At 38.1% G+C, this 16,220-nt stretch overlaps 1 long non-coding RNA gene across 1 annotated transcript; it reads right to left on the bottom strand.

Moving 5' to 3' along the window:
• Positions 1-390: 390 nt before the first annotated feature.
• On the bottom strand, positions 391-15,141 carry LOC135318908 (uncharacterized). Its single transcript, XR_010377347.1, has 4 exons — positions 15,101-15,141; positions 13,908-13,993; positions 1,800-1,846; positions 391-772 (listed from the first exon to the last, which is right to left on the bottom strand). It is a non-coding gene; the product is annotated as an uncharacterized LOC135318908 (long non-coding RNA).
• Positions 15,142-16,220: the final 1,079 nt, after the last annotated feature.

Genomic DNA, 16,220 nt, shown 5'->3' with positions numbered 1-16,220 from the left:
GGGGGTTTTTAAAAAATCTTTTTCTATGAGTCCTTTATGACACTTATAAAGAATATCAAGGTCAGTTAGACAGTCTATTCCTCAGAGAGGATTTAATTCAGAAGGCAAAAATAAGAGTCATCAGTTTGAATATCACTCTGCATCCAGAAAAAAGAAATACATAAATCACATGAACTTGCTATGCTTTGAACTCCTGTGTAAAGTCAAATATTAAAATAGTTACATTCAATTTAATTATTTGACAAAGCTAACACTCTTATTTTGAAAAATAAAGATATAAAAGCTTAGCCTTTCTCATCTATGAGGGAAATGTCAAAGAACCCAACTCCTAAGTGTTTTAGAATTTATATAAAAGTGAATTTTTTAAAAAAAAATCAGTTTGAACTCTGATAGTGACCTGCACAGAGCCTGAATTGCACAGGCATCTCTGAAGATTTCCTGATGTCCTCATTAAGAGTTACTAGGGTACTGTGTAGCACAGGGAAATATATACAGGATCTTGTGGTGGCTCACAGCGAAAGAGAATGCGACAGTGAATGTATGAATGTTCACGTATAACTGAACAATTGTGTTCTGCACTGGAATTTGACACAACATTGTAAAATGACTGTAACTCAATGTTAAAAAAAAAAGCATTACCAGGGTAGGCAGTGCACTATCACCAAGAGCATTAGCTTCTGCATCGAAGATCATGGGATCAGACCCCTTCTCTGGTACCGATTATCTCTGTGGTCTTAAGTAAGTCAGCTCTCCTCCAGGAGTCTCAGGGATGCTGTGTATAAAGTGAAGGAGATGAACAGTTTTAGCGCAGGACCTTTAGACTAGCACCAGTTCTCAAATTTTTTATTACTGTGCTGAGATGAGAAGAATACAGAAATTGAGAGCAAATATTTAAAACCATTGCACAGCATCCCAACAGCCACTTTATTTCTTTTATAAATCTGTTAAAACATGGGCCTCTGTTTTGCACATCTTTTTTCTATTAGCTCATTTTAATTTTCTCTTTCTAAAAATATCAATATTTGACTGATGGGTGGTGGGGTGAAACAACCAACCAAACACTTGGTCCTTTCTGCAGAAAGGCAAATCATCCCCCAAAAGCCTTTTTTGTTCTAATAAATTCTACCACTGTATTATTCTAAGAAGTTTCATTAGAAAAACAGCAATTATCTAACTCTCACTTTCCTCTAAAGTAAGCAGTTTATAAGAGCACAGGGAAACACAGCTTTTGCCAAAGTTCTTGCCATTTGCCAGCCCATTTTGATTATGAAAGGGTGCCTGGGTTAGTCATGTAGTAGCTAATTTGGGCTTGTCCAGACAAAATCAGAAAATGAATTATGAGGCTGGCTTCAGGGCAAAGCAATGAATAGAACACGTGCTATGTTTCCAGTTGTTTCAGGAGAAAACTTTCTTTAATTCTAGTTCAGGAAGCAATGCCAAATTTCCAAAGGAATCTACTTGTTAGCATTTAATGCGCAAATAGTGGAAAGATATTCTCGACTAAGTGAGAGGCCAAGATGCTCACATGATTTAGCATTCAACAAATCAAAAACAAATGTACAGATATTTATATGTTTATGATGCCTGCTCTGAAATCCATATAAAATAATCTTATGCCTAGAAAAAGTGTGTAGACTTCTCATTGACATAGATATTATTTAACAAAAATAATCACCAGACAGGAATTTGAAGACAAATTCTAGCTCCATTTCTGCCAATGACCCTTGATCACTTAACTCTCTGGGACATAGGGAAAACACATGTTAAATGAGGAAAGTAAACAGATAAATCTAAAATACCTCCTTTTCTGGTGATCTGTGTTCCAAAATGATGTGATTTTCTGCTTCTAAAAGAGAACATTGTATCTTCATTTTTATTAGGCATTAACAAGAGATTGACCTATAAGCCATGAGAAAACCAGAAAGTGTTTAATATGACAATAAAAAATAGTCCAATCATTTTATTATCAATTCTTTCTAAACTTTGAAGCCTAAAATAAAAATATCTATAATTGGTCCATTTTTGTGAGTGATGATGATGTTAGTGACCATTGCTCACAGATTGCATGCTCTTTCTCATAGTAAAACTGGGTTCAGGCTGATCCATTTATGTGTCCTTACCTCTTTCTTTTTTTCCTTTTTGTCATCAACATTTTGGACTGACTCCAACATGGGGTGAAACTGGAGCAAAACCACTTACGCTTCTAAAAAAGGATTTGCTCCGAACTTAGACCTGCTAAGCAAGGTACTTAATACCACTGCACAGGGGCTCTGGATTTGGTCTAGGAGGTGCTGGAGTGTGTTTTTTCCTACCATTCTGATTAGTACTATTACTCTCTGGATGATGATATTCTCTTCAGAAAATTCTGAGGTGGACCTATATCACCATCCTCAAATGTCCAAATTACAAAAGCAATAATGATAACATACGTTTTATATATGATTGTCCTTTTAAATGGTTGATTATATTTTATATTAGAAAGAACTAAGAGGTCTTTTTAATACATTTTCAAATTGGTCAATGTCTGTGGACTGTCAGCATTAGAATTTTGGTAGGGAACTTTTTGCTTCCTTCTCTCGTCAATCTCTCTTCCTTACTTTCTAGATTCTTATTGTGTAGAACCAAGAACTGCAGGCTAGAAATCTGTATTTAAAAAAAAAAAAAAAAACTATCCAGTTTATGTTGAGATCACTAGCTTGTGGACCCTCTAATCTAGTTCACCCAGTCATCTGAAGATTGAATTTCCTATGTGACCCAATGGACGTTCAGTATGAAGTGGGTCTTTACCTCTGCTTGAATACCTCCACTGACAGAGAATGCTTTTCTAAATGGCATTGGCCTTTTAGAGAGTAGATACTCAGCAACTGTGTCGTAAATGAATATATCAAGGAAGGAAGGATTACTGGAATGGAATCAAACAATCTCAAACCAGATTGTACCATCTTTGGATCTGAACTGTTTTTTGTTAGAGGATTCTTTTTCTATAATTTTCACCCATTATTCCTACTCTATGCCATAAATACTTTAAAAATAAATGTAAAATTTTGGTTTTATATATATGCTTTTACATTCATTATCTTGGTAAAACATCATAAAGAAATATTCACATTTTACAGAATAGAAAACAGAGGTTGCTCCAAGAGATTAAAATACATTGCCCAGCATCATACACACCATTCAGTAGTAGGTAATCACATACTGAGCACAGCTAAGATCAGAAGACTGTGATCTCTCCACTAATAATTAGAACCAATGCATAGGTAGTGTTTACTGCATACCGGGCAGTCGTTTTTTTAAAAGATTTTTATTCATATTAACTCCATGAATCTTCACAATAACCCTATGAAGTAGAGGCATTATTATTATTTCTCCCTTTACCTATGGGGAAACTAAGACACAATGAGGTTTAAATTAACTTTCCAGATAACTCAGATGTGAGACCAACTGTACGTTATTAACTTCTAAGCATGCTATATTGTTTCCCAAGCTACACGTATATCGCCTGAGGTGTACAGATAAGGATGTGTTGGAAAGACAGCCAACTAAACTGTAAATAGTAATAAAATCAAATATTGCATTAGCATTTGTTATCTCTTTCTTAACTGTTTTCAGCTCTCTTAAGACTATTTTGCTGTTCCCCATCGCCTGATACTCTGCCCAAGGACAATTAATGGGTAAAGATACTTCTGTCAAGTATTTGACTGCATGGGAAATTGGACATTTAGTCCTAGCAGATAAAGATAGCGCTGCTCTCTAGAAACCAGGGGTCTACTGTTCCAGTTATCCATTGATGCATAACAAACTACCACCAAACACAGTGACTTAAAACAATGATGACATTAGTTTTCAAGATTCTGTAGATTGCGCGGGTGCTTATTGTGTCCATCTCATCTGGGCTCACTTGCGTGGTTATATGCAGCTGGCAGGAGGGTTGGGGGATAGGCTTAGCTGTGATAACTGCAATGCCTGACCTCTCTCTCCACTTGGTATTCCTCGCGGGTTTCTTTACAGCGTGGTAAAGGATTACAAGAAGTGAGCCCCAGTGCGTGAGCCCTTTCAGGTCTCTGCTTTTTCATATTTGCTGTTTTCTCACTGGCCCGAGAAAGGCATGTGGAGTCCAGAGTTAATACAATAAGGGGAAACACAAGGGCAAGATACGTGGAGACAGTACTCGTGGGAACCGTTATTGTAGTAATCCCTGTAAAATCTCTGTCCCTCTCACATGCAAATTACACCCAACCATCCCTGGATCATACCTCAGCTTTCACCCTGTCCTTCTTAGACTCAAATTGCTAAACCTTGTGATCTGCACCAGTTTGGGATATGGATGAAGCTTGTCAGCAGGGGATAAAGCTCCAGTCCAGGAAGTAATTTAAAACAGAAGTTATCCAACAGTATAGTTACAAAGCCAAGAAAATGGCTACAGATGCGCTCAGTCAACACGGGCCTGGGCAGGGAGGCACATGGCAATCACCGGCTCTAAGCAGTTCTGAACTACAGCTGGCACATGACGTCAGAACCTCCTGTTCTGGGAGCAGAGATTTTTTTTTTAATTAAACTTCCTAATCCAATGTTTCCAGGCCAGTTAGAGTTGTTCTTCGATCCAATGTTTTTCTTTCTCAGTTCTGCTTCTAAGGTATCTTCCCTTTTCATCAAAAAATGGGCCTTGTTTGTAGCAGAGAATTTTTCTCAGCCTACTGCCTGCCCGTAGAAATGTAGGGATCCAAAGGCATTTTCCTTTTCCTTTTAGACTCTCTGAGACTCTTCAAAAAAAATGTTAGGGGTAATTAAGTTTATTTATTTACTTTATTTATCTTTTTAATGGCGGTACTGGGGGTTGAACTCAGGACCTCATGCATGCTAAATACATTCTCTACCACTGAGCGATACCCACACACCCTCTCTCAGTCTCTTTTTATCAAAGCTGATGGTACTTTTCTTAGCTCATCTCTCTTAAACTTTACACATTTCCCATTGGGAAACTGATTGGCTGTCATGGCCTACCCAAAAAGCCACATCCGCAAATTTTTTGGAAAAAAGTCTCTTTTTGTTTACATGTGACTGCTGTGGGACAATGCCCTTCATGAACTTAGAACACCTTTGTCTATCTGAGAAGGTACTCAAAACCAAAAGAAGTGTTCAGAAAGGAACAATAACTCTGCAAAGGCTGCTTCTAAGTTAAACAATATAAAGACAGAGAATTGATGACTGGATTTGGTTTGTGAGCCTTGTTGGTGGCAGAGGAATGGGTTCTTGTTTAAAGTGTGTTTAGGAACAAATGGGAGGGAAGAGGTTAGGGCTCATGTACAGACTAATTTCTAAAGAGGAGAAAACATAAGGATCTATAATGGTTTGTTATTGTTGTTTTAAGATAAAATATATTATAGCAGGTTTACATTGACAGGAATACTCTGGTAAAAGTGTAAAATTTATGATGTAGGAGTAACGTCCTTGACAGGATACAGGAGTCAGTATACAAGAAAAAATTCTGACTTTAAATAGAAATGGAGACAGCTCATTATTTTAACAGAAAGGATGGCACAAAATACGGATTCTAATGAAGCTCAGCTTAAGTTTGTTGGAGGGAGAATGTGGAAGCTCTATTTTGATGGCTTTTATTGATTTTCAAGTGAATATGAAAAGGAAAGTCCTATGAATTAGGAAGGATGTAAGAGAGGTTCTCAGATAAGGGAAAAGGCGTAAACTCGGTGTCTAAAGAGAGAAGAAGGGTATATGGATTCACGTGGGGTTGCTGGATTGCTCGGTAGCCCTGAGGTCACATCTGAGGTCTGTGTTGTAAATCTAAAGTGAGCTGTAAATCTAAAGTCAGCCCACAGCATACTTAGCTGTTTTTCTCCAGCTGTGTTTCAGAAAGTTGGCTTTTACCCAGAAAGATCTATGGAAAGAGAAGTATAAAGAAGTCCCAGAGAAAGGCTTTGGTTTCTGAGGCATGACAGCAGTCAGCAGAGGTGGTGCCACTGTTGTGAAGATCAGTACATGAGAAAGGAGAATCACCAGCCCGCCTCCCACTTCTACCACATTCTCACCGCTGTAACCTACTTACAGTAACATTATTTTTAATCTTAAAAATGAGACTGAAAAACTGACCTACATACATGCAATTTTGGTTTTGTTTTTAAATTGAAGTCTAGTCAGTTGCAATGTGTCAGTTTCTGGTGTACAGCATAATGTCCCAGTCAAGCATATTCACACATACACTCATTTTCATATTCTTTTTCATTGGAGGTTATTATAAGATATTGAATATAGTTCCCTGTGCTATACAGAAGAAATTCATTTTTTAAAATATATTTTCATATATAGTGGTTATCATCTGTAAATCTCAAACTCTCAAATTTATCCCTTCCCACCCTGTTTCCCCAAGTAACCATAAGAATGTTTACTATGTCTGCAAGTCTGTTCCTGTTCTGTAGATGAATTCATTAGTGTCCTTTTTTTTCTTTTCTTTTCTTTTTTTAAGATTCCACATATGAGTGATATCATATGGTATTTTTCTTTCTCTTTCTGGCTTACTTCACTTAGAATGATGATCTCCAGGTCCATCCATATTTCTACAAATGGCATTATTTTATTCTTTTTATGGCTGAGTAGTATTCCATTATATAAATATACCGCAACTTATTTATCCAGCCATCTGTAGATGAACATTTAGGTTGTTTCTTATGTCTTGGCTATTGTAAGCAATGCTGCTGTGAATATTGGGGTACATGTGTCTTTTCAAATTAAAGTTCCCTCTGGACATATGCCCAGGAGTGGGATTGCTGGGTCATATGATAAGTCTATTTTTAGTTTTTTGAGGAATCGCCATGCTGTTTTCCATAATGGCTGCACCAAACTACATTCCCACCAGCAGTGTAGGAGGGTTCCCTTTTCTCCTCACCCTCTCCAACATTTATCATTTTAAATTCAAGTTTGCTACTAGGAAGCAACAGAATTTTTTTGTTGGTTGATTATGCTGAGTAGAAGAGTAACATGAACTAATCTGTGCTGAACACCTCCTTTCCCCTAAGATCTCCTAAGAGAATCTTCTTCTTCAAGTGACCACTGTAACAATTTGTATAAGTGGGCATTGTGTTTCTGATTTTAATTATAAAAAAATTGAAGATCCTAGAAGGTAAATAATTTGCCCAAAGTTTCACAGCTAGTAAAATAATTTTATCAAAGCTTTTTCAAACAGCCCTCTACCTCCCAAGCCCAGAGCTGAAAGCTTTTGGCAAGAATAAGAATACTGGTTTTGAAATGATCTTTAGATTACCTGTTCCAAATTCCTTCTTTACAAGAACAGCTCAAACCTTGCTTTGAATTCACTATCAGGACTCTGAGGTGTACAATGGGTAAGGACTTCAACCTCATCATGAGAGCAAAAGACTCTGATTGGGCCAAATATTAAAAACAGAAGCAAGAACCATAAAAGTGGTCCAAGGTGGAGCCAAGCACGTAATTCATTCCCAAAGGAGTTCTCCAGAATGTCTGAAAAGGCCAGAGAGTCCACCCACACACTGATAGGAGAGCCACCTGGTGCCAAGTTCTGAGACCCTCTGGGATCAGCTGAATTACACTCATCTTCATCTGGTTGGGCCTTGAACTATTCCTCTGGGCCAAGTCCTCCAGAGCTCAGGAACCATGTTTGGATCATAATTCCCCTCAAAGGGTAGAAGACACACAGGAATGCTTTTGAGACACCTCAAAAACATTCCACTCCCTTCGCTTTTATTAGTGGAAGGGATTTGAAGAAGGACACTGAATGAGCAAGTTGAGCCAAGCTACTGAGTAATATGGTTATCATATTCTGTGTTCCCAGACCAAGATGTAATTAGTGGAGAGAAATGAAATTTACTTTCAGATGAGGGCCCTGGAATCCAGAGAGGTGAAGCAACTTTATAAATAACTCGTGAGATGAAAGGGTTTTGGAAAGGCGAGCTCAAAGTCCTCTGACATACAGAACAGAGCTTTTTCTAAGGTGTGGGGAGAGTAGGGTGGGGGGCCAACGAGAAAATTCTGTCTCAGCCAGAATGTCACCCCAACAAGACCCAATATCACTCAAACAAGTGTTTTTCAGGTTCCTTGATGGTTTATTGCAAATCCTCAATTTTCCTGTGAAGGAGCCAATCTGTGTCACTACTCCAGCCAAGAGAACCCACCCTTTGGCAGGTTCACCAGAATCTTAAGGGTGCAGTTACAAAGGGCTCCTGTTTACAGTAGAACCGTTCAAGAAAACTGGTTTTGCTTTGCAAAACATATTTATTTATTCTTTATAATGAGAAATAGTCAACAGAAAGCTTTCTCCACTGGGTGAAGAGTAACTCTGTGCTCTAATTTTTTGGCTATTTTGAGTCTCAATACTGGCTTCTCTGTGGGGTTGCCACGAGCAGGCTGATCCTTCCAGCTCTGACCTTCTGCTCACCTCTGAAGTCTGGAGGCTATATTTGCAGTGACTGATGTAGAAGTGGACTCCATCTAAACATTGTCCATCCTCTAGTAATGCACGATGGGTAGGTAGCTGGTACTTGTATTCTTACCAGCCTCCCTCCAGATTAACATCAATTCAACCTATTTTCCATATCGCCAACAATTATTTTACTGAAATGCACCTAGGGACCCCAAACTTCTTAATATGGCATTCTAGGCTCCTTACTAACTAGCCCCAGTTTCTAGGCCCATTATCAGCCCTTTATTTCTACAATCCATATGACCCAATCACACAGTAAGTGTTGTTATTGAAAATATCTTCATATTGTATCTCTCTGCCTTTTCATTCACGCTGTTCCACCCTCCTGAACACCATTTCCTACAGTATTTTCTGTAAAAACTACTTTTCCTAGTGGCCAATCTCAAATATTCTGTCTACCCTGTAGGTTTTTTTACTCCCCTTCCTTATCAAAAATTAATGTCTTCTTTATATGTGTTTTCATAAAAGTTTATAATTAGCTTTATACATTTTTGTTGTTGTTTGTTGTTGCTTTTTGGGGGGATGGGGGAAGTAATTAGGTTTATTTACTTATTTTTTTGATGGAGGTACTGGGGATTGAACCCAGGATCTCATGCATGCTAAGCATGTGCTCTACCACTGAGCTATACCCTCCCCCCACTTATACTTACCTTTATAATTGTGTGTGTGTGTCTTTAGATATTGTGAATGTCTTGGGAGCATGGACTAAATCTTATTGTCCTTGCATCCTCAATGCCTTATATGGTATTTGATAAGTTGAATTAATAAAATTCAACAAATATTGCAAAAAGCACCTTGTGATTGAGCTTTTTGTTGTCTGTATATTTATTTTTGGTTAGTTTATTTTAAGATCAGTAAAGCCAAAAGAAAATATAAACAACATCCATGAGCCTACCAAACTGACAATATGTGTATGTTCCAGACTTTTACAAATCAGTTATTACACAGCAAGTAGTGATACCATTCCAGACCTCAAGTCCTTCTCCAGAGGCAGTTGTTCTTGTGGCTCTGGTGTACATGCAATCTGTATTTTTATATCTTTCCTAAATACATGTATGTATCAATAAATGAAATATATTACACTTCTATATATTTTAAAAATATTTAAATACTACTGTACCACTTGTTTTTTCACTTATTATCTGTAAATGTCAATGCTTGTAGTCAAAGTCATTTATTTTAATTTACATATGGCATTTCCAGATATTAATATACCATAATTAATGTAGTTAGTCTTTGACCATTGGGATGACTTATTTTTTAATTTTATTTTTTATTAAAGTGTAGTTGATTACAATGTTAGTTTCAGGTGTACAGCAGTGATTCAGTTGTACATATACATACATGTATATATTTCAGTCTTTTCCATGATATGTTATTATAAGAAATTGAATAGAGTTCCCTGTGCTATACAGTAGGTCCTTGTTGTTTATTTTGTACATAGTAACATGTATCTGTTGGGACTATTTCTAGTTTGGGGCTTTACAATCAACATTTTATGAGCATCCTTGTAAATATCTTGTGCACAGACGCAAGAATTCCTCTAAGAGTTATACCTGAATGTGGCATTGTTAGCTCACTTTCTGAGGCCAAGCTGCTCTTATAAGGAGATTTTATAACTAATAGTATATGACACAGTTGTGTTTCTATAATGTTGCCAAACTAGTATTTGCTTTATTGTTAACAGAAGAATTATGGCTGCTTTTCTTCCCTTCTGGTTTTCCTGCTCCATCAGTAGTCACCCCATGGATCTCACGCCATCAGATCCCTCCCTGAGAACAATAATGAGTTTTATTTTTGTCTTTTGGCTCAGTAACATTGGAGAAAACACTGCAATATTGTCCCTTCCCATTTTCTGCTACTAACACTCTATTCCCTGCTAGCTGTGGTTGGTCATTGTGTATAATCCTTACAACTCTACCTTTGTCAAGTAGCCTGAGATCAGAACAGCACCAGCAACTACCCCTAGACTGACTCCTTTTCCTTCTTTGCTTCTCTGTGGCCAGATTCTTTCTGATGCTCTCCCTAGTCCCTGCTTTGGTTCCTGCTTTGGTTACCTCCTCCACCAAGAGTACCATGGGACACTAGTTTAAATTCCTCCCAAACCCCTTTTCTGCCCTAACAGCCTTCTAGCCATTCCCCCACTTCCTCATCTCCCTGCTGTTTCCCACAGCCTTTTCCTGACCATAATCTGGCACTTGCACACTGACTAGCTGATTCATCATCTTTCCTGTGTCTGTTCTTTGGAGCCCCTGGGCCATGGCCCAGGAACAAAACAAGATTCTCTCTGCTGCCTCCACCCACCTCTAGTCATCAACAGCAACCATAGTGCCTGGTGTATCCAGCCTACACAGGCTCCTGACACACTCATGTCCTGGCAATTTAAATCTCTATGACTTCCAGGGGTGTTGGTCTTTTAACACCTGGATGAAAAATGTGGGTGGGGTGCACATACTGTGGTTCATCTCAGATCAGGCACTCCCTAAGAATGATAAATACCCTAGTAGACAAGTTTCCAGTTACCTGTGACACTCACTGTCCCTAGAAGGAGCAATCTTACATTTCACATGTCTCAGCTTCCCCCATCCCTCCTGCCTCACCACTGCTGACGGACAGCTGATTAAATATGGCAAAACCACTGGGTGGCTAGCAGAGTGGCCAGCTAGCATGCACAAGATCCTGGGTTTGATCCCTAGTACCCTAATTAAAGATAAATGAAAACTTAATTATCTCCCCCCAATAAAAATAAATAAAAGTTTTAAAATGTGAAAACATTTTTTTAAATGCTCAAAAATAGAATAAATGAAAAAACAAACAAACGAACAAACACTAAGTGGCCAGATACATGGCCAAGCTTCAGTGGATGATCTACATCATTGATTTACTACAAGCTTGAACATTAGAATCACTCAGGAAATTTTAAAAAACTCTGCCAATGCCCAAGCACCTCCCTTAAAGATATACATTTAAATGTCCCAATTTGGGATGATGTGTATTTTTTTAATGCCCTCCCTCAAAACAAGTGATTCTGATAACAGCCAGCACTGAGAATTGAGAACAGAAAACTAAAATACAGAGCTTACTGTCTAAATTAGCATGACTTTGGGAAACTCTAGACCATAAAGATAAAGTTTTTAGTGTTTATTTGATTAACTATCCCTCGAATCCATTTAACTGAACAACTGACTGTTCAACTACTTGTATTCCTTCTTAGAACACTAGGCTCATCAGAAGACTGTTTATTCAACACTCTAAGAAACCCTTGCTTCTCTGTGTCCATCACCCTAAACTATTATGTCACACACTTGTTCAATCTCAAGTTGGCTCCAGCACTGAATGACTTACCTCAGTCTGGACCTCCAAATCCTCGTATATACCCCCACCTTGACATTCCTCTCTTCTGAGATGCAATTAAGAATATCAAAATATTGCTCTCATATTGTGTTCAGCAATAAACTCTGCTTTCCTTTATTGAGAGTTTACTTTGGTGGTCAGCAGGTTATCTTGCTGGTGCTTTCAGGGACGTCGATAACTAATCGTGGCTAATCCAACTGTCTCTGTGATCTAAGAGACACAGAGACTGTTGCCAGCTGAAGGCAGGTGCCAGACCTGAGAAGTCATAATGTATAGTCAAGAATAATGTTCATACTGGATTATGATACATGCAAGATGAATATATCAAAGAAGCTGGATAATAAATAGGGAAATGGAGCAAAAATATGCAGAGAGAAAGAACAGTGGGAAAAATGGGGTGGCCTCTGAGAGACAGTCTTCTCAGTTCCTGGCCTTCTACTGAAGGAGTAGGAAACAACCTAACAAGCTGGCTTCCCTGATGCTAAAACTGTTTCTTGATCTTTTTCTCCCTTACTGCTTTTGTACTAAACGAGCCCCAAACTTTTCCATTATGTTCTCCACTCCCTATACATTCTTTACCAAGAATAGCTTTAACCCAGGCTATGCTCCAGGAAGCCTGTGCTCCAGGAAGGAGGTAACAGGCTGATAATCTCAGAAGAATGGACAGAGCCTCCGGAGTTCCTCTGTGATGCCAGAAGGATTCATTGAGGTTAAGAGGAATGTAGCATCCTGTAAAACACCCTGGCTGTTATCACCTTTTTTGTTCCACCCAGTTTTTCTATAAAACCTCAAGACCCCCAATCCCAAAATGGATTCACAATCCCTAAGGCACTAGCCTGCTGGGACTCCCCTTTGCCTGACAAAGCAACAAAGTTGTTCTTTTCTGATTCTCGCAGAGTTCTGCCTCTGAGTCTCAATCCGGCTGTCAGGGTGCACAGGCTGGTTTTGCTGCAACATCACTGCCTGTAAAGCCTGAGTGTAGTGCTTTGTTCCCTCACTTGAAAATCTGGTTGAAGCTGTGATGTTGTGACAGGGCAGGGAAGCTGCTTGTGTTTTGGACTTTTATGTATTTGCTTAATCTGCTGCTTTATCTAGAAGTCCCAGTTATCAACTGTTGATGTATCAAAGAAGGAAATCAATCACTCTTTTTGTCTTCACAGACGGCAAAGAGGAGCAGTTGTGTTTCTAATGAGGGTATAAATTGTATTTTGTGTTGCTAGGTCATAAGGCTCTATCTGATTGGCCATTAAGCTCTTTCTGATTAGTTATTAAGCTCAGGCAGGACAAGAAACTGGCGAACTTCTGAAGGAGAGAGCCTGTGGAGGAGGGGTCATGAGAGCAGAAAGGGGACTAGGATGCTTTGCGGGCCCCATCCTTTAGAGTGGTCCCTAGATGGCCTGTGGCTCATAAACCAGCAGAGCTTAAGGATCGGGGGAAGGACCATTCAAGGGTTCAGAACTGCTTTCAACAGACCTGACTCTGCATCTTGGCCAGCTGATGATCACTTAGGAAGAGCTGCCCTAGTGTAAGGAGGAACTTCATTCTGCCCGTACTTCTGATTTAAACATCCAGTCAAAACTGTGAGTGCATGAAATACCCTCCTTGTGCTTCTCAAGTTTTCACACACCAAATAAGTGTGTCTAAACCTGCTGAGTCAAGCGGTGAGTCCCCCTGAGCTGGACTGAATATGCAAGTATATCCCAAGCTGAGAACAGAGAAAAGTGGGCACACCCCACTCCCATCATGAAGAGTATTGCTCACCCATCCCTCCTTTATTTAAACTAGGTTCTGTTCCTTGGAATCAAAATCTATTACTAGCCTAATAATCTTATTGTTACAGGGTATGTAGGAATTTCTAAGACACTGAATAAAGATTGACCCTCAGCTTTAAAATAACCCTGGGAAGTACACATGTTCATCTTCAATTTACCGATAATTAAACGAATGTCCCATTTTATAACTATGGCTGAACTTGAATACCTTGCTTCAAAGTCAAATAGCAAGGCAAAGGCAGAATGAGTCTGACCCATTCCCCATCCCCCGTATTGCCATCCAGATATTTCCAGGGACTTAGAGGACCTACCAGGACCGAAGCAGACAGAAAACAGTTCCACAGGAGGGCATGTGCAAAGTTACAGCATAGCTCCCACAGTATTTCTTAGAGCCGTCCTATGGAGAAGAATTCATAGAGAATTATGAAGGTTAATATAACTTTATTCTTTTATGGCTCAAAACATTCCCAAGTTTCAGATCTGATGGAACTAAATAAGTGGAATACTTTGGCTTAAAAAGAAATAACGCATAAAAAAGCAAAACACTTCTTCACTGTTATTTTCTCTTAATAATTGCTAATGTGTTTAGCAGCTGCCTTCTACAATTGTATAAAGTATCCATTTGAAAATTGAAAAATATTGAAAAATGATTAAATTGTTTTTGAATGTCAAGGAAATCAATTTTCTTTCTGTTTGGGTGCCTTTCAGTCCCATTAACGTTATAATATTTTTAAATAATTACTTTAATACTAAAATTTATGAATCAAAAGCAAAATAATGGAATTGTACTGTATGTAACTCTGTATTGATTGTAGTCTCTTATCCACAGTCATTATAAGTACAAGATAATTTAAAAATTATTTCTAATTTTATCAGATCTTTCTGTGTTAATACTTAACAGCTTCATCATTTAGTTACTTTGCTCAGCTGTGAATTTCCATTTTCTCTGTTTGAGGTTTAGAGAGTAATGATCAGCTAGAATTACCCAATAGCAATGGGGAATAAAGGCTGTCTCCATTTTTCTGACTGATATTTTTTCAACAAATTACCAGATGGAATGATTATAAAGTATTTGCTTTCCTTTCTGAACACAGCCTGGTATCATCAAATATCCAGTAGGATCCAATGCTTCCTTAGCCTGTTTTTGTTACAAATTCTTATGGCTTTAATAGGAAAATATTGGGGCCATCATGTGTAAACTGTGCATATTTCTGTGCCCTTTTAGAGCTTTCAGAGGCTTGTGTGCTGTTTAGGCTTTATTCATGTATTCATCTACCTCAGCAAAGTTGATTATCTACTGACACTATTGAGCAAATTGATCTATTTATTTTTGAGTGCCTGGTCATCTTATATCCATGTGTTTATCCATCCAACATGCTTGGGAAACAAAAATGAATTGGTCAAAATCCCTGGCTTGAGCAGTTAAAGGGAAAGACATAGATATAAACATCTATTTATAGGAACATAATACATGAATTTGAAAACAGAAAGAGAAAAAGCTCACCTAGGTTGTCCTGGGAACACAGAAGATGGCATGCAACACTGACAGAATAAATTAAGAAAAGCTTATTAGGGAAATGTCCATTGAATTAATTTTTTTCTTTTTTTTCTATTTCAGGTATAATTGACATATAACATTATATTTAGTTTTAGGCATACAACAAGATGATTCCATATTTGAAAATATTTCAAAATGATCACCACAATAGGTCAGTTAACATCCATCACCATATACAGTTACAAAACTTTTTTTCTTGTGATGAGAATTTTTAAGATCTACTCTCTTAACAACTTTCAAATATGCAATAGAGGATTATTAACTATAGTCATCATGCTGTGCATTACATCCCCATGACTTATTTAATTTATCACTGGAAGTTTGAAAGGTAAATAATAGCAACTAACATTTACTGAGTTCCTATGACAAATTAGACATATTTTAAGACTTCACATGTATTAACTCATTTAATCATCATAATAAACCTATGAATTAAGCACTATTATTATCCCATTACTTCATTTACTCTGCATTTTTAATAAGGGGAAATCACAGAGCGGTTAAATAATTAGCCCTGTATCACTTGGTCAGGTAACACAGGAAATTAGAATGAGATCTCCCGTCTTCATTTTGACTGACAGGCCAAAAAGATAAATATTGGTTACCAAAGTGTAAAACAAACCCCTTTCTATCAATACATTCTTTTTTACATGAAACGATATGGAGACTATGGAATCTCTCAAACAGATCAAGTCAGAAGCAAAGACTGGAAGAGAAAGTGTGATGGGGGATTTGCAGACACTTTACTTTGGAAACATGCTATGCTCTAAATTTTCACCCATCTTGTGGGAGGGACATCAGTAACGTCTTACCCCAAACATAGGGAGAGGGGCTTCAAGCCAATATCTGAAAGAGCTTTGAAATGTGTTCTCAAAAATTGGGTAATACAAAGCACTGCACCTGCCTCTCTCCTGAGAAAGCTTTATCAGATTGCAAACAAGGAATTCAAAAGGAAAAGTAGACCTGGTTTGAGGAGGTAGAGCCCAAAAAGGGCTTCTGCATTGGGATCCATCACTCCCCAGTGGCTAAAGGATGCTTGAATATTTTCAAGGTAAAGGTCATATGA

This window comes from Camelus dromedarius, chromosome 2, assembly GCF_036321535.1.
Source record: "Camelus dromedarius isolate mCamDro1 chromosome 2, mCamDro1.pat, whole genome shotgun sequence".
NCBI classification, from domain to species: domain Eukaryota; kingdom Metazoa; phylum Chordata; class Mammalia; order Artiodactyla; family Camelidae; genus Camelus; species Camelus dromedarius.
Note: the sequence above shows the minus strand (reverse complement) of the source record. Positions and strands in the feature narration are given on the sequence as shown.